This window comes from Gymnogyps californianus, chromosome 9 (genome assembly GCF_018139145.2).
Source record: "Gymnogyps californianus isolate 813 chromosome 9, ASM1813914v2, whole genome shotgun sequence".
NCBI lineage: Eukaryota > Metazoa > Chordata > Aves > Accipitriformes > Cathartidae > Gymnogyps > Gymnogyps californianus.
Genome location: NC_059479.1, coordinates 17,777,286 through 17,794,118, shown reverse-complemented (window position 1 = coordinate 17,794,118; position 16,833 = coordinate 17,777,286). Strand labels below are relative to the sequence as shown.

General features: G+C 41.1%; 1 long non-coding RNA gene across 4 annotated transcripts in view; it reads right to left on the bottom strand.

Moving 5' to 3' along the window:
* Positions 1–16,833, bottom strand: part of LOC127019504 (uncharacterized) — a 132,868-nt gene that overhangs the window by 24,990 nt on the left and 91,045 nt on the right. For 3 of the 4 annotated variants that reach the window (XR_007766946.1, XR_007766942.1, XR_007766945.1), the window contains one exon: positions 1,053–1,100. This is a non-coding gene — a long non-coding RNA (uncharacterized LOC127019504). Of the gene's footprint in view, positions 1–331; positions 955–1,052; positions 1,101–16,833 lie in introns of those variants that run through there. The other variant, XR_007766944.1, reaches the window with a different exon arrangement.

Genomic DNA, 16,833 nt, shown 5'->3' with positions numbered 1-16,833 from the left:
TATTCCACCCGCCCACATATCCCAGGGTTTCTATTGCCACCTCCTACAGTCTCAAGGTCGAGATCCACCAAGATATAGGGCCAGATCCAAAAGGCAACCCTTACAAGGTACTCACAAAAGCCAGCTGGACAAATACCAGCTACCAAAAAAAAAAAAACAACAAAAAAAAAAAGAAGTTTCCCTGTTATGTACACACACCTAAGACAAGTTGTCCTCAAAGAACAAAATGCTAATGACAAAATGCTAATGTCAGACTCTGTGACAGATGAAGTGACTGAGATTAGCCAACCAAAAATCATCATGTCCTACCAGAAAGGTAATTAAAGCTGAAGTTCCATCTCTGTATTGCAGAAATCTGCAACTAAGGAAACCACCTGGAACTTGGGAACCAACCAGGAGCATTCCAGGCACACTTATTTGGACAAAAAACTGAACAAACAAGGTAACTTAAAAAGAAATTATATGTTCTTACATGCTGTTTCAAGATACAAATACTCAAAATCTATCCTTTCAAAGCACATACTTTAGGAGCAAAAACGTATAGGAAAGAGAACCTGTTTCAGAGCAGCAACTACTCAGTTTTAGATAAAGGGTGCTTTCAGAAGTGCTGAAAGAACATCAATGGCGTGATCTTCAATTTTCTCACAAATCCAAAAACTCAAACAAAAGTGCTAAGCCATCTCTATTACTGTTGTGACAGTGTGTAATTGTTTCCATGGATATATTAATCCAGATTTATCCATGACACAAGCTGGTTAGTAGAGCAAGCTTAACACACTGACATTTCAGCATTCATATTCTGTCAAGTACCTAGAGCTTTTAGTAGATTTTTCTCCCTTGCACTTAAAGAGAGAAAAGAAGTGGCTTTGAGACATTTTCCTATTCAGATCACTAGGTTTGTCTCAGTTGGCAGGGCTTTTCGTATTGCCAGAGGTCATCAGGATGCTACGATACCTGAAGATAAAGACAGATAGAATCTTTCAGTTTTGGTTACATATGTGGCCCTAATTCCAGTGTTTTAAGCTAAGCTAAGTGCTTAAGATGTTACCAACCTGAGTTGCACTTCAGAGTTTCCATTGCTAACCAGACAGCTTCAACATCTACAAAAAAAATCAGATTAGGTATGTATACATGCATGGCATCACGTTCTGCTACCTACCACACAGCTTGTATTTTGGCAAAAATAGCAAATACAGAAAGAACAAGAAATATTGGATATCTACAAAGGTCATTATTAAACAGTCCCTATCCTTAATGTTACCTGGCATTCTCATTTGTCATTACCTGCAGAGGGACAGCCTGGTACCCTACCAACCTTGTCTTTTTGTAGCGACACAGTAAGAAGTTTCAGTCTCAACCATTTAAAACTTTGGCAGAGTGAAGAAAGGAGAACAGACACAGTTAACGTCCAGTTAGCTTCCCTGTACCACGGGTGCTATTATCAAGAAGAAAAAAGAGAATGCTGAGAAGACAGTTGTAATTTCCCTTTTAAAAAGGGCGAGATATTTCTGACAGTCTTTTTCCTCATGTCTGGAAAGAGTACTTCATCTGCCATTGAATGGTACAAACAGCTTTCATTTGCTTAAAGGATATTTGTTGAAGTTAGACCTCCTCTTCCTCTCTCCATGTTATTTATTTTACATATATCTGTGAATCCCAGATTTACCAGAGTAAATCCTTGTAAGACCTTGTTCATGCTTCTGCCCTTCCTTGGAAGCTAGTCATTAACAAAACACACAGAGGCATTAAATGTGAAGCTTATCTCTAAAGGGTTTGCCAAAGTATGTTGGCAGCCTTATCCTCATATCAATTTTTTTGTAGTGTGCGCATCACAGCAAACTAAACTTTATACATCTTTATCAGCATTTACACCATATTTCTCTCAACGTTCAATATGCGAAGCCAAACTACTCTGTTTTAAATATTCAGGAAGGCATACAGAACAGCTACAGGCCTAAAGCCAAAAATGTTTCAATGAATGTAAACACAAATTAAAAGCAATCAGGAAATTTTGAAGAGCAGGGCAGTAAGGATGGACAGTACTGGAGAGCTGTGTTACACCCAGTCATAGGCACAAGGTGTGGATAAAGAGAAAGAGAGGAGGGAGGAGAGAGGTGGTTAGGGCAGTCCCAGCAGCCTCCTTTACCAACAGGGCCATCCTTCTCTGGAGAACACCACAGGGGATGCCAGCTCTTGCAAACTAGAGACAGTTGTTAACCGCCCTTAGAAAATGAGATGCAGAGAGGGCAAAGGAGAGACCTTCCTGTTTAGCACATTTCATAACGCACCTTATTATTTTTTACACTTTTTTTAACCTTTGTTCCACTAGAAGAATTTTGATTTTGCAAGCCACGTTATCCCTGTGTAGCCTGCCACTTGTTAGTGTGTCCCAGGCCATCTGCTGATCCATCAAACCAAAGTACAGGAACCGGTTTTCAATAACCAGCTCCCAAATTATCCACAACACCCAAAGATGAGCAGGTGCACTTCTTAAGCTCCACACGTTCATCCGAGAGCCATAAGGCACAACCTGAGAGGCAGAATCATAGTTTAGGGGCTGGTGGCAGACATGGAAACACTTACAAACAGAGGTGAAGATGGATGCTTGGGCCAGGAGGTCCCTGCAAAGCTTTGCAACTGCACCATGCAGGCTGCTCGGTTCACAGCAAAGTCCGAGCAATAAAGTCAGATGCAACAGAAACCACTTAACCCTTCCTAGCATCCAAGCGTTCGGGTCCAGCTTGCTGTGAATGCAACAAGCGTCTGGAGAGAGCGCATTGCACCATCACCACCCCTCCCTGCTTCCACCCAAGGCCTCTGCTGGGCATCAGTTGTGCTGTGACACTGAACTGGGCCACATTTGTTTGTGAGTGCAGCTCCCATCTCAAGAAATAAGCTTTTCCAAGGAATATGAGGATATTCATAATGCTGTTTCTCTGCTAACACAGAAAAAACATTAAAGGTGCTCTGAAGAAAGGTGTTCAGGTATAAGCTCTTCCTTGAAGCAGTCTGCAGTGACTATAGCTCTAATGCAAGTCTGAAGAAGTTAATAGTTCCCACTGACTTTGATGGGATTTGGGTTTGGTCTTTCATGGGGCGGGGGGGGAGAACAAAACATAGCCATCAGTTTTAAAAGAGCTCCAGTAAATGCAGCTATTGCCGCATTACAGGACTAGTAAACAAAATCATTACCTGTAATTCATCCATCTCCAAGGGAACTTCCCTTTAAGAAGTACAGATCTGTGACAGAAAAAGAACATTATCCTCCTTTTTATTCCAGATCCTGGGAGAAGGAAATATGCCAGAAAAAGACAGTAAGACATTGATTTCCACTGGAAGAATGAAAGAATGACTCATCAGATGGCTCCTCTGAATAAAAAGTTCACGTTCACAGTAAAGGGGAGAAATCCTACCCTGGGCTTAGGTGTTACACAGGGAGGATAAAAGATTTACAGAGATCCTCAATAAACTGATGAGATACATCAGAGAAATATGAAATCCTGGTCAAAGATTTAAGTGAAAACAGATTAGGGAAAGGATTTCATGTTGTTTAAGGACTTTCATTTGACTTCTAAATGCTTTCACACTTTTTAATACCCAAAAAAACCATGACTCTTGTCAAGATAAAACCTCCAAGATTTCCTTTTGGAGAAAAGCAATGTCCTTGAGGTGGCCAGGACGACGCTGTAGTTTGAACACAGCACCTGTTTTCACCCGCAGGAAGCAGAGCTCTAGACAGACACTGAACAGCAATGGATTTCATAGAAATGAAGTATGAGAAAGGAGACATGTAAATATTGCTAGAATAACATCTCATCTTTTTTGTCTTCCTAAACAGTGCTCTGACATGATGGATGTGCTACTGACACCCAGTGTTATATTGGTTGCCACTTTTAAAGATCATGTTTTAAATCTAAAGTGCAGAAACAGCTACATTGTAGGCACTAATAAATAAAGGGCTTTTTGACAGCTATAGAAAGGGGAGAAGTTAAATTAAACCCAAAATTCAGGGTTTATAACAAGCTTTAGCTGCACTAAACAAGCCACTAACTTTTATATACAGCTGGTATTGAGGACAGGCTGGGTATATCATGGCGTTTACCACAGACAGAATAAACCAAAACTTCAAGATTTCCACAAAAGTACCTCACGTTCTTATCTCAACCGCTGTGTGTAGTCATCATATTGTCACCACCCTGGGCCAGACCCAAAGGCATTTTGCAGGTACTGAGTTCCAAACGCCGTAAACACACCCCAATTCACACTGCATTTCTGCATTACCGTAATTTACCATCCATGCTCAGAAATGACTTGAATGGAGTTTATAGGTTGGGAGAGGAAGAGTGAGGGAGGAGGAAGAACGCCTGTATTACTCCCTAGGGTTATATATTTATACCAAAAATTGAAAGGCATTGGAAAACCTGTTCTGTTGAACAATATTTTGTGATAGCACACATTTGACAGGACGAACATTCAGATACTTATCTAGCAATAGTTGTGGGTTGTTTAGATGGATGGAAAATAAAAAGAGCATGAGTCAAGGCCATAAACCTTCTGATTTATAAAGAGATGTCACTGTATTGGTAAAAAGGCGATTCAGTCAATATCCAAGAAGCTTTGAAGTAAATGTGACTCACAACTAAATAAGAACAGGTTGTGAAATTTTATATACTCTGCCACTAAAAAGTCATACTACAAAGCATCCCATTCCTATAAATGATCTGAAATTCACAATAATTTCTGAATGGTTATTTTGGAGATGGATTGCAAATGCATTTTACTAAATACTAATATCTTTGCTTATTCTTCATGCAGTGAACACGCATTTCATTTTTCTTCCTCAGAAACAATAACTCTGTCAGTGCTGAGGAACAGCGTAGAGCGCTTGCTGCACACAGCTCAGGGAGAGCAGCAGTCAGGCTCACAGGATGGGTACAACAGAAGAATACGAAGACACACAAATAAGGAAAGCAAACAGTCTTATCGCGAGCAGAAGCTTTGTAAAGCTTTACAATTCACAAAAGCACAGGGGCACCTCAGCGCATGTAGTTAAGCTATAACAACACGATTGCACGTGATTATCTGTCGTCATTAGAACCTTCCTGAATTCCTTGCAGGATGCAAGATTTCCTGATACCTTTCGATTAACCTACCTCTTTAATCTCACTTCACTGGAGTAAAGGAGAATTGGCAACAGCAACGCTTGCTGCCCCTGCCCTCCCCTTTTATCTCTCCACGTTCCGTGCCACGCAGCAAGGGCAGGCAGAGCCATACACGCTGCAGGAGCTGCAGCAGCCACCATCAGTATGGCTTCCCAGGGCCTGACCCTGTCTCTGTTGTAATAGTGACATGCTGGGGCTGAAAATACAAATGAAGGCACATCTCCTGGAGCCCAGAGGCTCCCTGCACCACAGGTCCATGCACCACTCCAGGACAGTGCAGCAGCCCCGGGCTGCACCATGCTTCACCCCTTACATGGGACTTCATGCCTTGAGAGGGACCTGCGGCAAACTGAGACTGAGCATCACCATCACGACATGAGCCATAGCTACAACTGGAATTAATTCTTCTGGGATCTTATGGGTAACACAGCGTTAGCCACAGATATTAATGTGATTCATGCTCTTGGGGATCTCATCCCATTCCTCCAAGTTAACATATTTCTACCTTACAGACAGCAACATCAGCTTTTCGATGCATGTCCAAAAAAGTTATACAAATGTCCCTGTTACTCTCCTTTAGCAGCGCCAATCCATGACTTTGCAGCAAAAAATGATGTTGAAGATCCAGTCAGACATCAACAGTTATGGAGCTGCTTGTAATTTGTGTTAAACAGAAGTTGCAGCAGTACAACGTGACAGACAGACCCCAGAGGCAGCGTAGGAGGTACAGATTCTGCTCCTACATCTGCTGCTGGCTTGTTGGGTGACCTTGAGCTAGTCCATTCACTTCAGCATCGTGTCTATAAAGCTGAGCCAATACATCTGACCTCCCTCAAGATGAGCTTTGAGCTCTACCCATTAAAAGCTCTGTGCAAGAGCATGGGGGTATTGCACTATTACTGCATGGATACATTAGCTCAGTTCTATAGGAATCAGTTTACAACACAGACAGGCAGAGAAAAATAGCTCAACCTAGCCCTAGTGAAGGGACACTCTCAGAACAGTTATAGAAAAAATGCCAGATCTCTGAACCCAGGAGTCCCAAGCACTGGCCAGGGTTTGAAAGGACTCAGAGTAACTACAGCACAAGCTCTACAGGAATGACCATGCTGGTGTCGAGATAGGTGATATTTTGGGGGTTTTTTTGTTGGGTTTTGTGGATTATTTTTTTAATTGTTGTTTTGGGGTGGGTTTTGTTTCATTTTGTTTTTCACTGTTTTAACTCCTTCCTCAATAAGGCCTTTTCATTTCTGCCAAACATACCACACTTCTGTTTTAATAAAGTTCTTGGACAAACACTCATGTATGAAAGAAACTTCATTAAAACCAGTGGGTTCTTCAAGACAAAGCATATCTGGGTTGGTAAATCAGTGATGGATCTTAAGAGTATATCTTTTGCTATTCTGAGCTGGGAAAAGCCAAGGCCTATGACCTGCACAAGAATACATCCTCAAAGGTCAGCAGCCACACAGATGGTCCCAGCAACCAACGACAAACACATCCAAGAGATGATAGTCTTCCTTTCCCCCATCTCTTTCCTGCGCTAGTATATTGAAAGAGAAGCTGTTTGAGGACGTTTTCCAAAATGGCCTTTGCAAACCTCTGAAGTATGACCTCATTCTAAATCATTAGTAACCATTTTGGGGATCAAACTAAGATTCTAGGAGTAATTAGAAAACTGGAAAGTTTCCTGAAAACACAGACAACATGCGAGACAGTTGAAAACCCAGTAATGTAAAAAAAGAATGGTAGTGGGGAATGAAAATAAACAGAAACAAAAAGATTTCAGAAGAAAGGATGGCCAAAATGTTTTGCCTGCAACTTGTAGCACAAGAAGAATAACAATAAAGTGGATATTAAAGAGAACAGCCATTTTACCATGTTATGGCAAATCACATTTTTTACATTCATGTCAGATGAAGAAAACCTGCGCAGTCAAATTATCAATGTTTTAAGAGAATATAAATAAAATTACACAGACACACCTTCTTTTTCCTTTTAAAGTAAACCCCTTTATTTCCTTAGGATTAGATACTGTCACCAAAAACACTGTGGACAAGAACCAGACTGCTCAGTTCTCTCACGACCAAGCTTCTCAGGTACAACCAATGTCTACAGATATTAGAAATCCTACAAATACAGAGAGTAACAAAAACAGCAGCAGTCAACAGCCTTCTACTTTAGGCCTTATAAGTGAGTTAAGATCAGCCGTACACAAGGAAACCTGTTATTCTCCCACTAGCCAATTACTGCCTGATTAACTTGCACACCCGCGATTCCAGCAGCTCTCCTGAGAGCACAGGACTGAAACGCAACTCGGGGCTGTAAATGAAAGTACCAGTTTGTACAGAGGAAAACTGCTCGTTTTCAGCTAAGGCCAACGCAGCTCCTGCTGATGGCAGGAGGACTTCTTCCCTTCCGAGGAGCTCCAGGATCCCGTGTGTAACAGCTAAGGGAGTCACGAAGGCTACTACTTTTCTGTGTGTTTGGTTTTTACCACTTTCAGCTGATTCCCATGGGCAGCTTGTATTATTACCTGACAGCACACTGACATAGGTGCAAATTTGCCAAAAGGTGAGGGCAAGCCATACTTTTCCAAGGGGTTTTACATTCAAACACTGCTGGTATTTAGTCAGATGGTTTTTCCAGCTATTTTTACAATCAGTAATGAGAGTCACATTGCTGCTGCTTTTCAAGTGCATACATCCACTCAATTCCACAAATAATTGGGATGAATGCGAACCCAACATTTTTTTTTTTTCCCAATCGTGTCCAGTTTGGAGGAAGAAAGAGATTATGTAAGCTATTGTTAAAGGTTTTTCTGTCATTGTACTCACACACCAAATAAAAATTCTTTCAACTTCGAGAAGTTCAACCCATTACTCTGAAAATTTCCAGACATCTGATACAATAGTACCTGCTCTTCCTTGCTACATGCCTGAAAACCTTTACATGGCAGTCCAATTACCAGTCCCTCACCAGGTCACATGAATACAAAAAGCAGCTGTAGCTCCCAAAATAGCAATAATTTAAAACCTTCTGAAATCAGCATGAAGAGACATCTTGCTGTTTTGGTCAGCTGAATCCAGAAGCCCCTGAAACACTGACGTACAGAAACCTTGGTAAAGTTTTTCGACTATCACCAGATAAAGAATTACACTGTGCCCAGTCCTATATTCTTCCTGTACCCAATGGGGAAAGCATTGAGGATAGCCAGCCTGACCAAACATTTCTAAGAGGAGCCCAAGAGAGCAGTAAAGAGACCCCTACGTCCACACAAGGCTTTCGCAGCACTCGCACCAGCCCAGGCCAGGCGGCTGCACACACAATGAGTCCGTTCGCCCCCCGCATGCAGACTGAACCTGCCCTTGAAACAGAACGAAGGAGCAAAGGACTCCCAGGACTCTTCTTCCCTTGGAGGTACAAGAAAGGCTTGAAGAAAGCCTAATCAAAACTTGGCGGATTTCTCAAGTATTGGAAATCACCATTTGGAAAAAGTGTTGCACAGGAAAAAGAAAAGTGTAGTGGGCTGCAGAAGTCAGACTCATACAAGTATCTTAGCTTAGGTACAAATCCTACGTAACACACATACTCCCCCATCCATTGGCTTAGGGATTCCAGAAGCCACAAAAGGCTGGAGGCTGGCAGCCCAACACAGGACGGGACGCCTGTTCCCTCCACTGTCGTACTCTATTCACTTGTAAGCACAGGTCGACGTGGGATACTATACCAGACAGTGCCTTGCTCTTGCCCAATATATTTGTTCTTATGGCTCTATGCTCCCTTCAGCCATGGAAAAGGTGTTTAAGCAAGGTTTTGCAAAATAGCTTAGCAACACCACGCCGCTCTCCTTGTATATGCGAAGAAACTCGCTGATAACATGAAGAGCTATGTCCTTGGTCTCACCTCTCGTCTCTGACAGCAGTCAGAACCCAGGGTGGGAGAGCATTTTCAGAGGGAAACTCACCCATGCCAGCAACCTTCCCTCCATTTGCAGCTGCTAACGTACCTGCACTGGCAGCCTGGAGGGTCGGCCTCCCACGCAGCCCTGACGATGCAAGAGGGTCTTTGTCTGGGAGAAGTGAGCTTAAGAAGAGAGCATTACTAAAGCTGCCTGACAAATAACTACAGCATGCCTGAAAATAGGATTCCCGTGTGCCACTAAGTCCATTTATTTTTTTTTACAAAAGATAAAATAATTTTCTGTTGAGAACTTTTTGTATTAAAACCCATGCAGCAGATAAGAAATTAATTTGCTGTTGTAACCAACTGTTTTTACAAACCATAGGAAAAGACAAGTGTGAAAATTACAGTTATTTATATTCAGACAAACAACTGACAAGACTGCACAACAGCCCAGTAGCACAATAGCAATGGCTCAGAGTAAAACAAATTAGCCCGGCATTTTTAATTAAAAATTTTCTGCTTCCTGAAATGCACCGATTTTGGTCTCTTTCTCCATGTCACAGATTAACAGAGTATCCTTTGACTACTTTTATGTAACAAACCATTCATATATTAAATATAGAAAATATTAAAATCAGTTAGTTTATCTTTAGAGGCTTCTCCTTGACATATATGCTGTAATTGAAATGTTGAGTGACGTATGCTACAAGAAATTGGAGGGTGGGGAAGCTAGAAGCTGCTTCTGACTGCTAAATCGGGGGGAGGTTGTTTCTTTTTTATTAGAGTTTGGATAGTCTAGCTCACTTGGATCTCACTCTGGATTTCAGATAACGCTACGTTATTCCCTAACCAAAGACAATTAATTGTTTTGGTGCCGCATGATGAGATGCTTGCATGTCATATAGTGCTAACTTGTGGCCTCTGATGTTTTTCTTCAAGCTCAAGCTCCTGAGAGAGTCTCAGGTTTCAGAGTTTGTTTTAAGAATCCTTTCAGCTTTTGTGGCTTTAGAGAAAGGAGTTAACCACTAAGCAGTCCAAGACTGGAAAACAATCGAAAAAACTTTGGCTTAGGTGTTAAGAGAATGTTAAAGTTACGATTTTCTTGGTGCCCGATGCTGGGCTTTGCAGTAGTCTCAAAACATATGAGAGTCCAGTGACTTCCTAAGCTTATCACAAGTCCTTACATCTCACTGAAGCTCGACAGGTTTAAGTGCAAACTTCTGCACTCGCCTCATTGATAGCCAGGGCAAAGAGAAGATTCCTCCAACTTTTTCTTAAGGAAACGTGCTTAAGCTCCTATTCACTCTTCTATCTGCAAAACGGTATCAGACAACAATTTAAAAACCAAAGCAGAGGCCAAGAAGCAGGACAGAAATGGTTAGGTGCTCTCTTCTGGTCTGTGCCTAGACCACGCGCACCCTCCCGTGTGGTGGCAGTTGGCGATGGAGGCAGCGGCACTGCCTCCTCGAGGTGCGTCCGGCACCAATGGCTTCTGAGCATATGGGAGGAGGGAAGAAGAGGGATGAGGGTAATTTCTTTCTCCTGTCCTCTTGAATAATGCAAATAAATACTAGAAAGTCTCATTCTCTGCAAAATTATAATTGTCAGGTAGTCACCATTCCCTTGCCACAAATTAGGTAATTATTTCTCAGTTTAGGGAAATGCTCACCTGCCATTTCTGTCCACTTCTGTTTAAACATAGGCCTCAGGGGACTTAATAAATCGAAGCCATTCACAATCATTGCCAAGATACAAAATGTGTTTATTTTTCAGCACCACATGTTGGATTGGGGGGGGGCAGAATTGTGCAGCAGCACAGCTCTGTGCTGGGAAAGCAAATAGGTTTTCTAGATCTAAATGAACTTGTTGTCATGAAAAAACATCACAAATATGCTGGTATTTCTCATACTCTACACAAAAACCACACAACCCAAGGAAACCGTGGATTATCTTCCTTCCTCCCTGTTTTAACGGGGATCTGAACTTTTTTGGGTATGAGAAGTATAGCACATATGTTGAGGAGGATAGTACCTACTTGCTCGGAGACTGTACAAGTAAAACCATTAGTTAAATTGAGTTTAATTACTCCAGTTTAATTAATTTAAAGAAATTTAGCATGTGTTGGCCTTTTTATATCCCAAATGAACAGAGATTTCTAACGTTCCACATCAAAATTAATTAAAATATCATGCATATTATTTCTGAGTACAGAATTTCACAGGACTGGAAAGGACCTTAGAGTCTCTCAATCCGGGACACACCTGAAGGGCTGTATGACACAAGAAACCTTCGCAAACATTAATAGAGAGCACCTACACCTTCCTATGCTTATAAACAAGCACACAAAACGGAGTGACAGACAGGGGAGGGAAAATTAAACACAAAAAAATTAACATATATAAAAACTATTTTTTCTTGCATTCAGAATGCAAATTCTCCATGGCAGCATTGCACAAAACAGTCCTGAATGCATTTGGGCTTCTCATAGAAGTTAGCCAGTCCTTTGATTAAGAAAAGTTGATCAAGTCTATCCTCTTGCAACCTGGTGGAATGCATGAGGTCGCAATCATCTACCCTAGCGCTGACACAGTAGGTGTGTTATTGTTGACTAGCTGTTCTTCTTGGGCCAATTGTGACCGCCTGCTGAAGGATCAGAAGTTGCACATTAGCGGGGGAATTGGGCACTGGCAGACTTTTTGTCATTCGGTACACTAGCAAATCTGCCTATGAAATGCTTTGATGTAGCTGCACCAATTGCCTGATCCCCTTAGTCCCCCATTAATCCATCTGATTCTGATATTACACATCAATAAGTCAATGTTGTTTCTTACTGAGATTTGATGCACAAAGCAGTCGTGTACAAATGAAAGAAAACAGTACAAATATGCATATAACACACACACTGAGCACTAACTCAAACATATCTACACATGGTTTAAAATGAACCATGCTCACTGCTCATGAACGTAGCAACTTTACTTAAATCAAGCACTTTAACCATAGGAGAGGAGAAGGGATATAAAAAGGTTGTCTTTTTTTTTCTCTCAAATCTAATTTGATACCATAAATACTAATTATTTTTACTTTTGTTACCAAGCAGCATTGTTACTGTCAACGTTACTTGGGTCTTTAATATTGTATTTCCACATTTTAAAGTATTACTATTTCCTTCAATAGTAAATTATTAATTTTCTGATATGTAGTACTTGTTTGGGGGATAACTAATATCCCCTGTTGTGATATTTTTGCTCTTAAATGATCACAAGCATGTCAGCTTTAACTCCATCTCACCACAGGGGTTTATCTAGCAGTATGAGCAAAAACATTCAGTGAAATCCTGTATTCAGATTTTTTCCTAGCAGGATTGTTTTGATGAGGGTATTTGTTACTGGATTTTGTAACTGAATAGACAGGGAATTTTGTTGCATTGTCAATACTGCGCTTTCCTACTATAAAACTGGGGGCGGCGGGGAAATGTTTTTTATGGAATACTAGGAAACCAAGTGTCAGACAGAAAGGTAACACATCTACAAGTTCAGAACACTAATGAATCCCGAATGTCCTGCAACACCATTCTGCTTGTTAGTCTTCCCATTAAACAGTCTTGCTGGAAAGCCCGCATATTTGCTTCCAATTGCCATCAGCATATGAAAAATATGCTCATGCCCCTTTCATTATCTTCCAAGACACTGTCTCTCCACCAGCATCTCCACACAAGCTGGAGGATGGGGCAGACTCGAGGCAGAATACTGCTCATTGGCCAGACCAGGCATGAAAAAAAACCATCACGCCACATCTCACCCTTTGCAAACAGAATGATTGTAGGAAACCTGGTGCTAAATCATTTGTAGATGACCTGATCCTGCAGCCCTTGCCCTGTAAGGAGAGGCTGAGGCAGCTGGGCTTGTTCAGCCTAGAAAGTGGCTGCTTCAGGGCACCCGATGTCAGCCACCCCATCCTTACGCTGAGGTTATTAAAGAGATGGAGCCAGGTTCTTCAACACAATGTGCCTTTAGCAATACCTACGACTGCATCAGTGATTACCTTCATAAAAAATAATCAGCTTCATGAAAGTGTATCAACTGAAAGCTATGCTTATAAAGACCACAGATAACCACACAAGAAAAACCATGCACAGGCCATGCCTAAAGTAGTATACAAGGGACCAAAAAAAAAAAAAAAGGGACAACAGTATTTGACTGCAGGGAATTTAGAGGCAGAGAAACAAGATGACTTCACTAGGCTCACAGCAGTGACTAACCAGGCTTGAGCATCACCAAGACTGCTCGCACCCTCCCTGGCACACTTCAGCCGCAAGCCCCCCAGCCAAGCACAGCCAGGGGATACTTCCTAATAAACAGTATAGATGAGGCCACACTGCTGGGCAGGGGAGAGGTAAGAGAGAATGTGTGCTGCTCTATGCCACTTGATCTTAGTGCTAGAGAGTGGCCCTTACCTGTCTTATTCACCATTACACCTGCTTTACTTACTACCCTCGATGCAGGTTCCCTACCAGCTCATCCAGCCTTTAAGTTCTGAGCACTCTTCCTTCCCTGCTCTGTTTTTGGTTACAATTTTTTCTGCAGCAATTAGATGAAGAACGATTAAAAGAGACCTATAAATAAATTCAGTGAGCACGTAAGATTGTAACACAACAATATTTGGTTTCCTCCTTACTATGAAGTTGTATTGCTTGCTGCTAATCTTCTGCAAACCTTGCTTCCCATCATCCAGTTAAATGCAAATCTTAGCTAACTTTTGCTTATAAAGAATTTGCATTTACAAGAACTTTGCTATCATTCATATGGTGAAGTCGACATCGTGATTTGCATGCAAGACTCATAGGAACAGCATAACCTAGCTCTCGATGTCATTTTATCTCGTGAATCCAGCCTTCAACCTAACTCATGTTAGATGAAAACAAATCTTAAAATATTCCATCCAGCGCCAGCACAGCATCTTTAAGCAGCACCACCTTTCTATCACACTTTATTTCTCTTTGCATTTAAGGCAGCACTGTCAGTAATCATTCAGCATTTTTCTTTATTCCAGCCTTTTCCTAAAAAACACAAACCCAGCAAATTAAATAGAAATTGAGTTGCCAGGAGTGAAGCAAAATAAGGAGTTTGCCAAATAAACCATTACATATTTAATCAATTCAAAAACTACTTAACCAATTCTGAAAGAAACTCCATGTTACGCATGCTGTATCACATTATAGCAAATGAAAACCTCTATACGGCAATATTGATGCAGTTACATATATGTTAAAGATCAGGGAAGTGACGACTATAGAAATTAGAGACGGTTAAAGTAAAAAACACTCGTACAGAGCTCTCCAAAATGCATCCAAAGTCCTCTGGGAGCAAAATATCTTGATGTTTCCAGTGCTTCTTCAATCCAAATAGTCTGAAAACAGCACCAGAGACTGGTTTTACACAGAGGTGGGCCCAGATGGCAAGCTTCCAGTTCGAATGTGGGTGTATTCGAATTCATAGCTTTGGCTTATGTTAATAAGTATTTTAACACTTACGCCTCCTGTCACAGGAGGAAAAAAAAAAATAACAGTATGCTGAGCTATTGCATGAGAAACAGGAACAAAGAAGAACGAACAGCAAAACTAAACCAATCTCAAAGAACTTTGGGGACGGGCTCAGCTTAGCTACAGGCAGGGATGATAATTCTTGCTACCCTCACATAGACTGTCTTCTTGTAGAGCTTAATGATGCCTTTTTATAATTTGAGAAGGACCACCACTGAACTGACTCCGAGACCAAAAACTAAGAGGGCAGCATCTTCATAAGCAGGTTGGCAGTTACCCGGCAGAAAAACATAAGCTGGAAAAATATATTTTTAAGTTTTGCATTTTGCGACAATAAATTAAAGGTTTGAAATATTGGGAAGTGTTCCACACACACACAATTGTATATCAAGGTAAAGAGGGGAGAGAAAAAAAAGAGTTTATATTAACCTCCAAAATCAGATGAGGATTGATGACACCTTGATTCTAACAAGGATTAGGAAATGCAGTCATAGTCTGTTAAGAATGGCCTTAAAGTGACTTTCCATGCAGACAAGTGACAGCAGCACAAGTGGTCAGGAACAAAGTGTCACAGTTTGATTAATATGCAATCCTTTAGATCTTCTTTAGCTTACATCCAAGGTTTCAGTTCACTCTGGGGTGGTTTCTATTAATTTATCTCCATTTGAAGCAAAACCAAATCATTTTTCATACACTGACACAACTTTGCCTTTGAAAACGATACCCGATTCAGCAAGAGGTGCAAACAGAAGTACTATCTGCTCATTCAAAAAGTACATTTCTGCTCTGTTCATTTCTCTGACAGAGTCCCGGTGCTCTATCCTGCTAATTATGGACTACTAAATCACAGAAAGAAACAGATGTGCATGCACACCGGTGAGACGGATTTTAGTGTACATGTGATGAAGATATTTAACCCTGTCTCTGCTTCTTTAGGAAGCGATGTCCACTATCAAAGTCCACCAACTTCTCAAAGTTCTCATTCAACTCTCAATCAAGTTTTTTTCCAGTAGAGATTTGGAGAAGTACATGTATGTCCATCTCACTGTCTCTGGCAATTTCTTCTAGTTCACTTCCACAGCTTTCCCCTCATCTGAAGAGCACGTGAAATTTTTTTCCTTAGACGACTTCTCCATCCATTGTACTGGAACCTTCTTGCTAAGGCCTCTATAACTTGCAGTTTTGCCTGAAGTCACCATCCCAGCAATCCTATCCATGGTCAGCAACTATCTAGAAAACCATTTTATACAGCAACATATAATCCTTAAGCAACATATGATCCTTAAGCTTCAGCAACAGCAAGTTTCCAACTTGTTTGGATGTTTTATTCTCAACTCATAATTGGTGTTAAGCATCTAATACTGGTAGTACCCTTTAAAATCTCTAGACCATCTATCTTTCCCTCCTCTTCCCCTGCCCTCTCCTAATCTTTTACCTGTATCTAGTGGCATTAACTGTACTCATCCAGCACATGACAGCAGGGAAAAAAAATACTTGATGAATCAAGGCACAGACTTAAGAAATTCCACATCATTGACAATCTTCAGTCTAAGAGTTAGGCTAAGGGTTTAACAAAAGGCTAAACACAGTACAAAACAAATAGCCATTTCTTATAAGCCTCTTTACCGTGCAGGGTTCCCATTATCATTCTCCAGCAGCAATAAATTTCTGTGGGAATTAAACATCTCAAACTACTCCATCGATCAGTATAACACTGTCAGATGCTACTAAGTACTGTCTCAAGGGAGGATGCTGTATTTCCAAAGTCCTGTTATCACCAAGAACTGGAAAAACCCTACATTTCCAAGCAAGAGTGAACTTTCAGAAGAGCCACTCCACCTCAGTGCCATATTATTTTACGCTATATTAAAAGCAGCAACAATAGTTGATCATCTTTTCTCTCAGTGCCTTTTCCCCCCCTTCCTATGCTACTCATGACCTTGTGCACTTCACCACTATATTAAACATTATCAGACAGTTAATAGCCCAAGAGAGGCTATTACCACGCAAACACCAGAAAATCCAGACACGATCTCTCAGTATGGCAACCTCTCTCTCATGTTTTAGTATACTGAATTCAATAACTGACTTATCAGGTCAGAAACCTCAGGGTTTTGCTCATCATCATCCTAAAAATCCCATCTCTCTTCTCAAAGGCCAGAGGGGGGACCCCAGCGTGAGAATTTCTGCCACCCAAATTTCACTTCAGTTTTTGCCATTTCA